Below are 15,404 nucleotides of genomic sequence, written 5' to 3'. Positions count from 1 at the left end.
TAATTAAAAAATAGGTGAACTTCCCACAGGATGGTATGTAATTTTTAAATATAGCAAGAAAACGCTAACTGATATCAGCTGAAAGAGTGTTAACACGTAAATTGACAAATCACCGATCATCACATGCATTTACCATTAATTGCGAAATTTGATAACATATCGTTCTAAATAAATTTTAACTTGACTTCATCTAAATTAAATGTTAAAGGGCAACAGCGGCATTTAAAATATTTGGGAAAAAAAAAATCCAAATCATTTATCTTGCTCTGTAGTTTTGTAAGAAATACATGTAAGAACAACAAATAATCTTTGAAAGTATATTTAGAGTTAACATTTAAATAAACGTTATATTTATTTGTAATATATTTTTTTGGAATGCAAAAATTTTTGAAATGTGACTCTAAAATTTAATACGTGGGACAGCAAGCAAGGCTAAGTAATAAATACTTAAGTATTCTTCAAGGAATAAAATAAATAAAAAAGCAAAGGATATCTTTTTTGCCTGATAATTTATTCAATAATATTGAGGAATGCAATTCTTCTAAGCGATCATGTAACATTCCACTGTATTCGCTTATAAACTGCTTTAAATAATAAATAATTTTGGATATGATTATACCGAATATTTTTCAGCACTTAGATTGTTTTATTTGCTACTTACTGACAAGGCGAACAGTGCTTTTATCAGGGCTAGCGTTTTCTCTTAATTTTTCTTTTAAAATTGGTGGTCAATTCTGAAGCCAAAAATAACACCTAATTTGATAAATCAAAGCATGATTATTTATTAACCGAGCATAATGATTGAAGTAAGATTTAAATCATCCTATAACAATTTTTGAAACATAGTCTCGATAATTTTTTTATCTTCATTGTGCAGTCGAAAATAGAGGTCAATACATTTTTAGTTATTGCTATATTTTAAAAGTAGCAGAAATGGGACAAGTTTCATATAGTATTTATTAATGAATACTTTATGAAACAAAAGAAGCATCACTTAAAATTTTCTTCATCCGTATTTTGTTTAAAAATGTTTTGTTAAATGTTTCCGCAAAACTTTTCCAGTTTTTAGAAGAACATAATTAAATTCTTTGAAAAAGATAGCTCAATACTAGAAATAATGTCTGCTGTAATAATTGTGCATTAATAATAGAAAAACGAATGAATCATTTTTTTTAATACTTTTCATTCGAATTTTTATTGTTACGACAGAAATGTTGAGCTTTAAAAAAATCTAATTAAAGAAAACCCATCAGAAAAAAAATAAGAACTTAAAATTTTTTCCCTTATTCTTCCAATACCAAAACTCCGAAGAGAATAATTGTCATTTTTTGAAGTTCGGGCTCTTAAAAAGTTTTTGACGTTAAGAAAAATGAAAAAGTTTGTTAAAAGAGTCTTCCCCTCTCCCACCCCAAGTGGAACAGCACAGAACGTGTGTCTTTGGTCCAGAGCCAAGTCTTCAATCAAAATGGATTCAGAAAAGAGATTAATAAAACGACAGATGTCGGGAATTAATTTTAAATTATTACTCTTTAGAGAGGAAATATTCATTCATCTCGAAATTTCTGAAGCAGGAATTGGAATAGTTATGCGATTCTTTATTTCCATGATTAAGCAGAAAGAACTTTAATGGCGTGCTGACTTTTAAATATAAGTCATCATGAACATTTTTTGGATGTTCCCCAATAAATGAAAAATAAATATACAGCGTAATCTGGTGGTGTTTAAAATTAGAATCCAGAAAGGGCACAGGATAGTTTTATCAGTGCTTTGATTGCGAAGAGTTGTTTTTGGTGTAAAAATAAATATTAAAAATTATTTGCTTAGCAAAGAGTTATGAATATTTTTTTTAAAAAAACATGATAGTAATTTAATAATAACTTTCTTAGTGATTAAGAGTGATTATTTGTTTTTCGAAATTAAATAAAATAGATACGGGTATCAGTGTAATTTTTATAGAATTACAGAAAGTAACATTTTACAAGCAAAGGATTTGCTTATAGAAAATATTCTATGATAGATATATGCGATTTATTATGAGTTTATTTCTCATCTTGGCTGTATGAAGAGTAAACTCATTTGGCTGTGTTATAACTAATTGATCACTTATAAATTATTCCAATGATAAGATTTTAAACTAAATGTTGCCCAAACGAAAGATTGAACCACTTTATTTAATATTTATATTACATCGATAAATCATCTATGCCATTCAACAAATATTGCATCTGAGACTTTAGAATTTGAAAATCAATTTAAAAGCCTTATTTTTAAATTTATAAAATAATTAAGCATTTTATTAAAATTCTTTATACTAAATGAAACAATTCTCTCTCTTTTCTTTCATTTTAATTCTTACTTATATGAATGCTTTAGTTTTTAATATGATGCTGAATACAAATCTTGCCGAAAATTCTAAATTTTCAATTATTGAAAAAAAAAAAAAATCGAACGGAGGGAATTTTACAACTTTTTCTTCCCTGCCGGGAAAATGTTCAGTTATTTTTCCAAGGGTTAAAAAATCAAAAAGATACATTATAATGAACATAAACTCATTTAGATTAAATTTCAGTAATAATAATTTATTTTGAATGATCACCAATGCCAAATTGCCACTCGTAAGTTGAGGATTTTCACTTTTTGGCGATCTTTAATAAATAAGAGAGGCCGTAAAATATTACTATTAAAATTTGATATGAATTCAAAAACTGCACAAATTTTCAAAAACACATTTTAAATTGTATTCCAATTAAAGTTTTCACATATTGCATGACTAGAAGATTCCTAAAAGTGAATACTTCTATGGTTATGCTTACAAATATAATACGGAAATGCAATTCAGAGGATAAAAACGTTTTTAAAATTTAATTGTTCTAGCACCTGCGTTTTTAAACTATCATTATCATATGTGCAATTGCATAAAGACAAAAAATTTCTAATTACATTCCATCCAAATTTTGAGCCCGATTTATAATTTCGATATTATGACAACAAATCAACTGTCTAGCTTACTGATTTCGTCGAGTCATCTCTTTCATAGGCAGATATAATATGAAGAATCTTTTTTTTTTTTCAATATGAGGAATATATAAAAAGAAAAAAGCCAACATAATTTAATATAATAAGCTTTTGAAGATTGTTTTGCTCTCGGCTTTAATAATTTGTATAAACATGAAGTGAAGAGAAAGTTTCTCTTAAATTCTTTGACTAAATTTTGCAACTTTTGCCAATCACTTTCAAGGTCAAGTGTCCTTGTGCCTGACCTTCCATTGATATGCCACTGAACTGAGTCGAGAGTAGATAGGCAGAGTAGCAAGGAACTGCCGCAGGCCCAGTTAGCAGAAAATATTTAAATCGAATATAAACTGTCTAAATGCAATTAATTAATGTTCAAGTGAGACACTTTAAAGGCACTGCCCCAACAAAATTTTGAGAACCATCTTGAAGTAAAAAGAATATAATTAAGTGAGTTGTTAAATACCATATATAGAAGCATTTTTTTTTTATTTGTGAGATGATGAGAATTGAAACCATTCTTAATAAGCTTTCTAATGTTTATATCCATGGAAGCCATGCAACCACTGAAAAAATGCGTAATGCTTTATTTTAAATGTCGAAAAAAATGTCACTTTTCTTTATCGTTTTCTTAAACAACAAACTCTCAGTTTTCGGTACAGTTCTAAATGAATAACAAATTAATTTAATCAAATCAGTTTTGACTAAACAGAACTAATCATGAGTAATAGCTAATAAAATAAATTCATAAACAGAAAGAACTTTAACCGAATTACGCTTAGATGGAAAAAAAAGACTAAGCGAAGATAAACAAATAATTTCATGACATTATTCATACTTTAACAAGACTTATCGAATGGAATAAATCAATAATAATAATCTAAACAAACTCTAATTATGTGCTATTTTCGCTTCCCGAATATTAAATTAATAACTCAGGCAAACTTTCATATAATCTCCATGCGTGGGTATACTTTCATAAGTCTTGTATTCCATTATTAGATAGAACACAATACCCTAACTCTGAAGAATATTTTATTTTTTTAGCACACCCACCTGCAACCCCCAATCCCTTCTAATCCAGCAGCTTCCTATAAATCTGCATAATTACATTAAAAGCGATATTCTATGATGCATTAAAGCTAATAATGCCAAGGGAGCTAATGACGTTACAGCGCAGAGTTCTGAATATGAATGACAAATCACTCATTTAATGATGCTTCCAGTGATTTCGGGGAGCTGCGTTATTAGGAGAGCTCGTTATTTACCGTCACTGTACCCATGATTGTCGTGGTAGAAATTCGAAACTATGCAGTTGGGATGGACATCGACCCCTCCTCCCTCTTTCTAAACAAAATGGGCGGGTTATTATCCAAAATGCCCCCTCCATGAATTATAAATCGTAAACACCTGCAAGTAACTTGAGTGGTAGAGTCGGGTAAACAGGGTGCATAAATATTTGATATCGGGAGGAAATGATGAAGGTGATAATGATGTGAAGAGAATTACCGGTGGAAGGTGATGCTTTTTAGAATGAGGCTTATCATTATTAGTGGCATCCGGTCTATAAATTGTAAATGATGAAGTGAACTTAAACAGAAAAAAATAGCAGTAATAGGAAAAATTCACTGTCATATTACATCATTAAACAAGTGATAAGACTTTGAAAGTAGTTTTAGGCAATTTAGTCAACTTTGCAATTTCTTTTTATTAATAAAACTAGTAATTTAGATTATATTGAAATAATTTCCATGTCTACAACATATATATTATCCATCTCCAAAAAAATGAAATGTGTAACGGAGGATTTCAAACTAGACAGAATACGCAGTTATGTAGGATCACTAAGGTTAGAAGGGGTCGCAAGCAAGTTGATTAAAAAAGTTCATATTCCTAGTTGCCAAATAAATGTTTGTAAAAATACAAATACAATTGATTATTAAATATAAGATACTATTAAAGAATTATAAGTATGATTGGTCAATATTATAAATTTCTATTAGTTCATTTTGCTATTAAAATATTTATAAAACCGAAAATGCACTTCAATGTTGTTATGCCGAGCCATCAGGAATCATAACAGTTAAATAAAAGCAAATACATTTTCTCAAAGGTAATAAATTTCTCCTTACGTAGAATAAATCAGGGACTTAAAGATGTATTAAAATGTGAAATGAAATCCTCCATTTTATTAAAAGATAAGTTTTATAATACGCATTGCTTAGGGCTACAAAGAAACTTAAATCACTAATAATATCAACAAATTGTCAAATATAATTGGTCCATTTCTAAACATTCACCCAGTTATTAGAATATTTACCGGGTGTCTCAAAAATGGTTGATGGATTTTGAAAATCAATAAAAAAGAAAGAAAACAAAAAAGACAGAAGGCGATAGAAATATATCGTCTGCTGCCCTGTGCTTGTGAATTTTATTCATCGAATGCAACTTTAACTAACACTGCCACCGACAGTTGGTATTGCATTGCATGTAAAACACATCCAACTCATACTTTTGCACAGATGTATAGAAAATGCTGCCTGATGCTGAGCAACGTTGTGACAGCAAATGGGGGTTTACATTAAAAACATCAATGTTTAATTTTTTTGCAACAATTCTTTTTCTACCAATTTTTATTTTTAATATTTTGTGTCGCCACCTATTGGTAGTAATGTTAACTAAATTTGCGGTTTGGTGGGATAATATTCCCAGCTTTCCCAAGTGCAAAACGGAAAAAAATACATTTCCACCACATTCCGTCTTTATTATTATTATTGATTTTCAAAATCATCATTTTTTGGGGACATCTATTATAAACACCAAACCTCTGCTGTAATAATATGTGCAAACGAGGATGCCAGGAGTGTGGAATCATAACTGGGAAAGGCTGATATTTTCAAAAAATTAATAAAATAATAAAAGATTAATCTAAAATAACATGTTAAATATGTGCATAAATACAAAATTAAATGGATCATCTTATTAAAAAGGCGTCATTGTATATTTAATGTGCACTACTAAATCCGTCACTGATAATACGAGACTAAGAAAATGGAAAATAAAGATTACTTATGTACTTTTTTATATCATTGAAATAAATTTCTGAATTGCAGACACGGGAAAATAGTCTCTTCATTTTTATCTTATATAAAGCGCGAAAAGAAAAAGTAATATCAATTCGAAAAAATTCCACAAAAGATTTTGATATATTTCTCCGTTTTAGATCTGTTTGAATTAACTGTCTTTTGGAATTACATCTGTCCATCTATGGGTTTATTCATAAACTCGATAACTCACAAACAGAGAGAGCTAGAGAATTAATTGTGTTAGTGAAAATAGAAATATAAAGGATGGTTCCTGAAATGTCAGTGAGAAAGCGACCACAACTCCTTCCTTGTCCAACAAATTCAGTTAACATGACGCCATAATTACGAGATAAACATAAAGCAGTCATCCTCATCCTACCAAGGCACCTACCTACACATACGCATTCATGCCTCACACACCTTTATTATTAGTTTAAGGAATATAAAAATATAAATTAAAAATGAATGTTTTCAAGGAAAAAAAATAAAAATGGCAGTTAAACTCTCTCATCCTCACACACACACGCGCGCACACACACACACACACATGACATGTACTTTGATATGACAATGTAGATAATTATTTCTTGCCTTCGCAATTTTGTACTGTTTCCCGTCTTTTTATCGATAATAATAATTACCTATTTATCATTGTTTTCAAGCATTTTTTTATATAACAGACAAAATTTTATACTATTACTCAACTAAAATAATCTCAAATGTTAAACCCATTTTTAAATTCTGATATTTGTATGTTACCACTTAGAAAAATAATGCCCCAACTTTCCAAAATCAAGATTGAAGATTTACATTATAAGTTCTTAAATAAATTTGTTTATGGAAGAAACTTCTAGAACTAAAGTAACAATAAAATATTTTTCTTTCTTAATACCCTTTATAATCTTACTTCTTACCAACTAGCGCATTAAAGTAGATTTATTCGAGATATAGAAGAAAATTTGAGACCTCGGAACACTCTTTCTTATGAAACCTTCCCCCAAACACGAAAAGTACCATAAATTTCTGCGTTCTTGAGCTCGAGTAGAAGTTAAATTATTTTTGTTTGTACTACGATGGGCAGAAAGTATACAGATATATTAAATTTTCTGTTCTCTTTACTTTCTTAAATTACTTTCTACCAGAAATATTTAAGTGCAAATAAAAGAAAATGTTAAACATAATACCTAAAGCAGAGTACCCTAGTCTTTTCTATTTATTTTTAAAGTGAGTATAATTTTATATGATAAGAATCGGCAACTAAACACATAACATTATTTCAAAAATAAGCATTAATTGCTTTCTTTTTTTTTTTTTCATGAGGATGGTAACACAGTTACATTTAAATAAAACTTATCATTAGCTGTAAAATTATATAAAGAAAAGTCAGAAAAATATTAAAATAATTCTTTACCAACAAAACAAATTTTTACGCATACATTTCATTAACAAACAGATAATCCTTTTTACAAATATTTGTGATGATAAATGATATATAGGGCAGAAATATAGAAAGAAAATTTGTTCAGAATTTTTGAATTCTTCGGAATTTAGTTTAAAATATTAGTTACCTTTTTGAACTTTATTAAAATAAGAGAATGGAAGATGTCCATATTGTTCATATTCATAAACAGTTCGCATATTTTTATAGGTTCATGTTTAATTTTACGGGACCTTCGATAAATCGCCAAAAATGCAAATCGTCGCCAACTTTGCAATTAGCACTGTTCGTGATCTTGGCATAAACAGAAAATCGCTATGTAAATGCGTTATCTTGGAGTAATCTCAAAATGCTATGTAAATCATTATCTTGACATTATCTGAAATTGCAAAGTAAACCTGTGGACTTTAAAATAAATAAGTACCCTTTTACATTGAATGGATTATCAAATCGATTGCCATCTATAAGCAATACAAGAAAAATAATTAATTTTATTCTATAATTTTACTATACTATTTTTTATTATAATCATAATATGTTTTATCATGGAGGTATTTACATATTCCAGGCAATCGTTTCTGAAGCAGACATCAATTTTGACAAAATCGTCTATATCAAATGAACACCGTACAAGAGGCCCTTCAACTACTATTTTAAAGTATAATAATAAGAACTAATATCAATAATTTTAGTCAAAAATTCAGTGTTCCATTGGAAATATTCTAAGTTTGGATTTTCATACCACACTAACACTCAGCTATTGGTGCACAAACATATATTTAAGAAAACAAAAGTAAATAGTTTTGTATACGATTTATACTTCGGTTACTTCTTTGACTGTATGCTCCGTATTTCACCTGAAATACGAATTTATTTCTTTTTGAAAATTGGAAAAGCTTTAGAATTTTAATAAAAGATACTATTAAACTGTACCACGTCAGTATTCATTTTATGTAGATTACTATGTTTTATAGATTAATGGAGCCCACAACTGTAACTGAATCCATTATTTTCGAATAGCTATGAAACTTTAAGAAGCATTTCATTTCAATTCAATTTTTTCCACCTTACATCCAAATCTCACCTAGCGGGTTAAAGAAAACTTGGTATATTGTCTTGAGGGAATCTGAATGAGATTATTTAAATTAATTTTTAATAATTAAGTAATTAACTTTTATTTAAACTTCCTGGTCATTGGTCTTTGGCCAAATTGTAAAAAAGGGCTTGGTAACACCTCATAATATGAGAAGCGTATAACAGAATCCTAAGAACTTTTCAGATTCATTTACATTGACATAAATAAGATTTCTGCGAAAAGGAATCTTCACTTAGTTGTAGTTACCGACCTACATATCAATAATAATTGCACTCGATGTACATGGACGAAGAACACAGAGTAATGGTCTCACTTTATAAGCCACGTGCTACTTTGCTTTTATTAAATTATTCTCTTACTCTTTCCAAATCAAAAAACTATTTTGTAACTTTAAACACATTTTCTTTTCTTAACTTTACATTGCAAAGTAATTTATGCTTATTAACTATCATTACTCTCTTCCTCCTCTCAATTTTGAAGAATTGAATAATAATTTTACATTACTGATTTCAAAGACATTTTTTTAAAGAAATTAATGAAGCAAACACAAATTTTACAACAATGATTTTTATTTGAATTTTCTATACAATTATTTAATTTGAATACAAAATTAGGATCAAAATTAAATGTTTATTTGACTTTCTTTCATTTCCAATAATCACGTCTACATATACTAGCAGTTTTTCTTGAATATGAAAACATCTCTCAGGTAATTATTAGTACGTTTGATATGTGTTTCAGTATATTTGTAAGTAGAAGTATCTAAAATATAATAATAGTTAAAAGTTAACTACTGGCTTAAGGTTCTAAGGCATGTCTCAGAAACACAAAATGAAGTAGAAGGTTATGGGATCGATCCCTTTGTTACGTTTATAATCCCTATTACTTCAAAACTGGAAACCTGATGGCCTTTTAGAATTACTCGCAGTGACCAGGCTGAATACTAGAGATTTTTTCTATACGAAACACAAAAATAGTCATGATCCTCCTGAAATTCCTTGGACCATGGTGGTCATGTGGTAAGATCTCGACTTCGGAACCGGACGGTTTCATGGACGAGGCTCTATTCCACTCCGTCCGATTTCATTCCATTCCTTAAATCAGTCGGGGCCAAACGTCTTCCCTCTGATGTGATGCGGAAGTTTGGAGAGGGGGTTTCCGGCTCAGGTGTCGTCCTCGTCATTGGATCGTGGATGAAAATTACGGGGTTCGTAACAAAATAGCCCTAGTGTTGCTTTGAAACGGGACTTTAATATAACTAAACTAAACTAACCTGAAATTCCTTTTGAATAGCAACTTACCACTACTTAGTAAATATATCCCTCCTATATAGTTCTATATAGCTTTGGGGGACTAAGAATGCTTTCTATGTGTCTTAGGTGGCTTTGATTATCAAAAGGTGCATTATCTCCTTTTTATCATAATATCTATGTTTCATGGGCTTGGCTATATATACTAAACTATAATATATATAATTTTGTTACTTGTTCAAAATTTATTGAATAGCCGAATTCAGTATCATCTAATATATATAGACAGATTATATAATTTAAAAGTGTATTCGTCGCATAAATGGCAAGTTATTAATACCTTAAAATCTTAATTTATATTAACAATAATCAAACATAAGGGAGAGAATTTACGCTATTTTATGATAAGAAATAGTAAGAACAGCTTAAAACAGAGCAGCAAATACATCATAATCTAGAAACAACATCTAGCAACAATACCTAAAAGATCCTCTCCAAGCCGCCCGTGACAATGATATAGAAACACAAAAAAGGGGTGTCATTCCGAATGTGCCCACTAATCCAAAGCAAAGTACGTCATCAAAAGTTACAAAGGATCGCTGCTTGAAAATCCTCCCCTTCTCAAAAGCTATCATCACCAATCCAGAACTTACTTAACAAGCTGCAAAAGGAAAGAGAGTAAAAGATGAGAGAGTGAGAGAAAAAGAGAATAAAGAAAAAAGCGAGGCTTTTGGCTCTCTCTCTCATTCATGAAGTGGCACTTGGCGCGTCAGCTTATATTATCTGCCGGGAAGTTCGCCAGAAGCCGTTCATTGTTATCGGGTGAAAGAAATTAAGGCTCACGGGTCAGCGCGGAAGAGGAAGCTGCAAAAGGGATGATAAAAAGTAGCTCTATTCATAAATATTAAGAGTCGGATGTTCTTTGCTCGGCAGTGTCACCGGCAGGACGATAAGACGTTAAAAGTGGTTTTTAGAAGGAATGGTCGTTATATTTATCCTTTGGAAAGAGAGGTGAAGAGGGTATTTTAACCCCTTTTTCTCTGAGGATATATTGCGACGATCGTGTTGTTTAAAGAGTGCGGTGCTTAAATAAACGACTTTTATAAGATATGTTTCATTACCTCTCTTTGTTGTACTAATGGGTTTTAGAATTTATTTGACTGCAAGGTTACTTACTAAATTTTTCTTCTGAAGCACTTGGTTTATAATTTAAAATATGTGGTCGTAGAGTCCGTTTCATTAAACGCTAGATTAGTGTATCAGGTTTAGTATGTCAAAGCATGGCATGATGTGGCATGGCTAAGGAAAAAGAAATGAAGGAACAGCTTTGTGGTTTCTATATTTTAACGATGCTTCAAATCAGCAGTGTTCAGAAAAATGGGAAATTGGCTTCAGCAATGAATTTCCAGCTGTGATCAAGTTGGCCGTTGGAGGCTTTCCTCCAAATGAAATACATGCAAGTGGCAATTCCTTGAGAAGTTCTTCCAAGGATACGATTTCTCTTCGTATATTGGATCTAAATCATTTACTAATTTTAATTTTATTTACTGGAAATATCACCCTTTTCTTTCCTTTGTCCTTTCCTTCTCTTTCCTTTGTCCAATTGTAATAACAAGATCATAAATCAAATTTCATTTTTCTAAGTCATTGATTATTTGAGTTATCCCGTGTATATACAAGAGAATGCACAGAGCGTTAGGCGGGGGACTATTTAACAGATAGCCTTAAAAATTTGGTAAGAAATCCTGCATGTTATGATAAATCTGTGCTCAAAATTTTATCGATTACTGTTTACGCTTTTTGTAACTATGTTCCCTGGGCCTGAATTGTTCAAATAAGCAGATTTCTTGCGATTTCTGTTCACAATTTGATGGAATTCAACAAATTTAGTGGAAAGATAACATAACAAATCTCATATCTATAATTCCAAGTGCATTTGAATTATTTGATAAATAGACGTAATCTGATAAATAGACGTATCTGATAAATAGACGTTATCTGATAAATAGACGTTATCTGATAAATAGACGTAATATTAAAAACGTATTTTCTAGACTCATGGAATGTAAGACGTGGAGATTCACCAAAATCTGGAGTTCGAATTTCTAACGATTACTTTTTGTATTTCATATAATAAATTAAAAATAAATATGCTTATTTCTGACAATTTTTCTGTTTAAAATGCTTCTTTTAGAATTACGAAGTACACATAAAATTCTAAAGCAAATTTTTAAATTCTGTATGTGATATTTACACGCTACAATTCAATTTAAAGTCAAAAATTAATTTAATTAGTTCATGATTTCTAGAATAACTGCGCCTTTAAAAAAATAATGTCTACTTTCTAAGATTAAAATCTCTGTTTGTGTGTAAAATTTATTTGGGTTTACTTTCAATACATTTATTATACAAACCAAACAAAACCGTTGTATAGCAAAAAAGTTTTATTCTAGTAAATAAGAAAGTAACATGTATCTTTTTACAACAAACTACAAATAACTTTCTGCAGTTAAGTCACATAATCAGCTTATCATTCTATTTTAAAAATCACATTTTTAATTAAATTCTCATAACTTATTTATTACTGGAAAACAAAAGAGAAATTAGATGCATAAAAGAAAGGGATGCCTTACATTAAATATAAGTTTATCATAATCTTGTTTCAATGTGCGTGTGTGTTTTTATATCAATGATTAAATGATTAAAAGAGAATAAAAGGATTAGAAAAGAAAGTAAATTTTCGTTATAATAAACAAACTTTGTTTTCTGAGTAATTTTTTAAAACAAATTTAATTCTAAGGAAATACAATGAAATATCTTTTCGACCTGCAGACAGTGAATTGCAAATTAAAAAAAATGAAAAACTTATAAAAGGAGTAAAAGGATTAGTATAACAAGATTTTTCCGTGTGCTAGTTACAAATTATTAGAAGGAACAAAATAATAATGAAAAAAAAAATGAATGAAATAGTAGTGTCTTGTTATCTGGTAATTGCTTAAACTCTTTACAATTTTTCGAATGTGAGCCTTAGATTTATTCTTAATTCTTCTTTGGACATCAAATTTAATTAATCCTCCAGCTGCTTATCCCGCGATACGAGTTAGCAATCAGTCCATTTTCTATTGCATCCCGGTTTTTCGTAATTTAGGATGTTTTTGTTTTTACAATTTCAGATTTTTACTATATAAAATTATTATCGTGTAACATATAGTACCAGATCACTTTGTTTGTTTGAATTTTTTTGTTATTATTTATTAATTAAACAATGTATTTAAACAGAGATTTTAAAAAAATTACGCAGTCAGAGGGCCGAGAGGAAGAAAAAAAAATATATATATTGAAACAATAATGGTCGCTAATCTGGTAATTGTGTAAACTCTTTACACGCCAATTTGAGCCCTAGGTTTATTTTTAATTATTTTTTGGATATTAAATTTTGAATAATTATTTTGATTTCAGTAATTAATATAAGAGCAAAAAAAAAAAAAAAAAAATTACGCATCGTTTTTATAATTTTTCTAATTGGGAATATTGGCCGCTTTTGATTATGGTTATTTATACTAGATATAAAAATGGAAAATAGTGATGATCACTTTGAATAATATGCATGGTAATGAAAAATTAATTTGTTTAACTTTGCTTATGAAAATATGAATTCAGTTATTAATAAGTAGGTATTATTTTCAGAACATTGGAGAAAATCACCCCCATGGTACATTATTAAATTTTGCATGGTGCATCCCATGGTACTCTAGAAATTAGTACATATATACTCTCTCCCATGGTACATTATTAAATATTGCACGGTTTATCCCATGGTACATTATTAAATATTGCATGGTGTATCCCATGATACATTATTAAATATTGCATGGTGTATCCCATGGTCCATTATTAAATATTGCATGGTGCATCCCATGGTACTCTAGAAATTAGTACATATGTACTCTCCCCCATGGTACATTATTAAATATTGCATGGTGTATCCCTTGGTACTCTAGAAATCAGTACATATGTACTCTCCTTCCTGGTACATTATTAAATATTGCATGGTGTATCCCATGGTACTCTAGAAATTAATACATATGTACTCTTCCCCATGGTACACTATTAAACATTGCATGGTATAGCCCATTGTAGTCTAGAAATTAGTACATATGTACTCTCCCCCATGATACATTATTAAATATTGCATGGTGTATCCCTTGGTACTCTAGAAATCAGTACATATGTACTCTCCTTCATGGTACATTATTAAATATTGCATGGTGTATCCCATGGTACTCTAGAAATTAGTACATATGTACTCTTCCCCATGGTACACTATTAAATATTGCATGGTATAGCCCATTGTAGTCTAGAAATTAGTACATATGTACTCTCCCCCATGGTACATTATTAAATATTGCATGGTATATCCCATGGTACTGTAGAAATTAGTACATATACAAACTAATTGAAACCATCTTTTTCCCTTCCTAATGTGTACATCTATCCATAAGGTTGCTTCCTCTTCAATTCTTCAAGACTGACCTCTATTCATTACTGCTCCAATTTGTAAAGTGGCAATAGTTACTTTCGATGAAAAGGTGGATGGATTAGTTATCTTTGGGTTATTATAATGGCCATTTAGCAACAGCAATGTTTAATAGTGTTGCGGAACTTCATCCATTAAGTCAGTAAAGTCAATGGGCAGTATAGTGTAACACAATCAACAATCCTGAATAGCAAATGACAACATTTATTAACACATAGACACGGATACACAGACGACAAAACTCTGTTGAGATGCACACAAGCAAAACACAGTGGCACACTTAGAACAAACAGCAGCCGACAAGTAGTAATCGGTAGTAATAACAACCACAGCACACAAAACGGCCAGACAAATTCAACAGAAGGAGGGAATCGGCATAACTTCTCTCTACGGTCTCTCCAAACATCTGCAATTCTCTACTGTATCCTCGCTTTAGCTGTATATAACAGCCGTTTCACTACTACACGAACTGACTACTCAACACACGAGTCGATGTTCCTTCTATAATAAATTCCAGGACTCGGCACACAGCGTAATTCACCAAGCGCTTGAGCTCCATTCAACGTTTGCGCTTCACTGGACTGATCCAACTAACACGCCGTTGACTTGCTATGCGACTTTCAACTTCTCGAGGACTGCTTTCAGCTTGAACTGCCATAGTTTTCAGAGGCGGGCAGACACGGTTCTGGAACAATCAAACATATCTCAGCTTCTATTGGCTCTACCGCCAAAATTTAAAAAAATCTAGTTTCATCCATTTCGTCACCAAATTCATGACAAAGCCCGGGGGTCCCTGATCCTGTATCCAATACAGCTGATGGTAAAACTATCTTTCCAGCAATTCAACTAACTATGTTGGGAAGCAACATTGTATATTAGCAACGATAGATTTGCAAATAAATTCTACCATCATTTCTTATTACGAAGTTACGATGGTAAATGCCAATATTTAATCCAACTTAGAAGCTTCATTCAGAATATTATC

The 15,404-nt window shown here is 30.4% G+C and overlaps 1 protein-coding gene across 2 annotated transcripts in view; it reads right to left on the bottom strand.

The window, feature by feature from the left end:
• The window catches only part of LOC129962101 (chondroitin sulfate N-acetylgalactosaminyltransferase 2-like), an 80,892-nt gene that overhangs the window by 17,015 nt on the left and 48,473 nt on the right, over positions 1-15,404 (bottom strand). Inside the window, exon 1 of one of the 2 annotated variants that reach the window (XM_056075826.1) lies at positions 10,363-10,524. The exons of the other annotated variant lie outside the window; for it this stretch is intronic. The gene's annotated coding sequence lies outside the window, so the exon portion shown is untranslated. Of the gene's footprint in view, positions 1-10,362; positions 10,525-15,404 lie in introns of those variants that run through there. 2 annotated transcript variants of the gene reach the window in all.

The sequence above is a fragment of the Argiope bruennichi genome, chromosome 2, assembly GCF_947563725.1.
Source record: "Argiope bruennichi chromosome 2, qqArgBrue1.1, whole genome shotgun sequence".
NCBI classification, from domain to species: Eukaryota; Metazoa; Arthropoda; class Arachnida; order Araneae; family Araneidae; genus Argiope; species Argiope bruennichi.
This window is presented reverse-complemented; position numbering and strand designations above follow the sequence as displayed.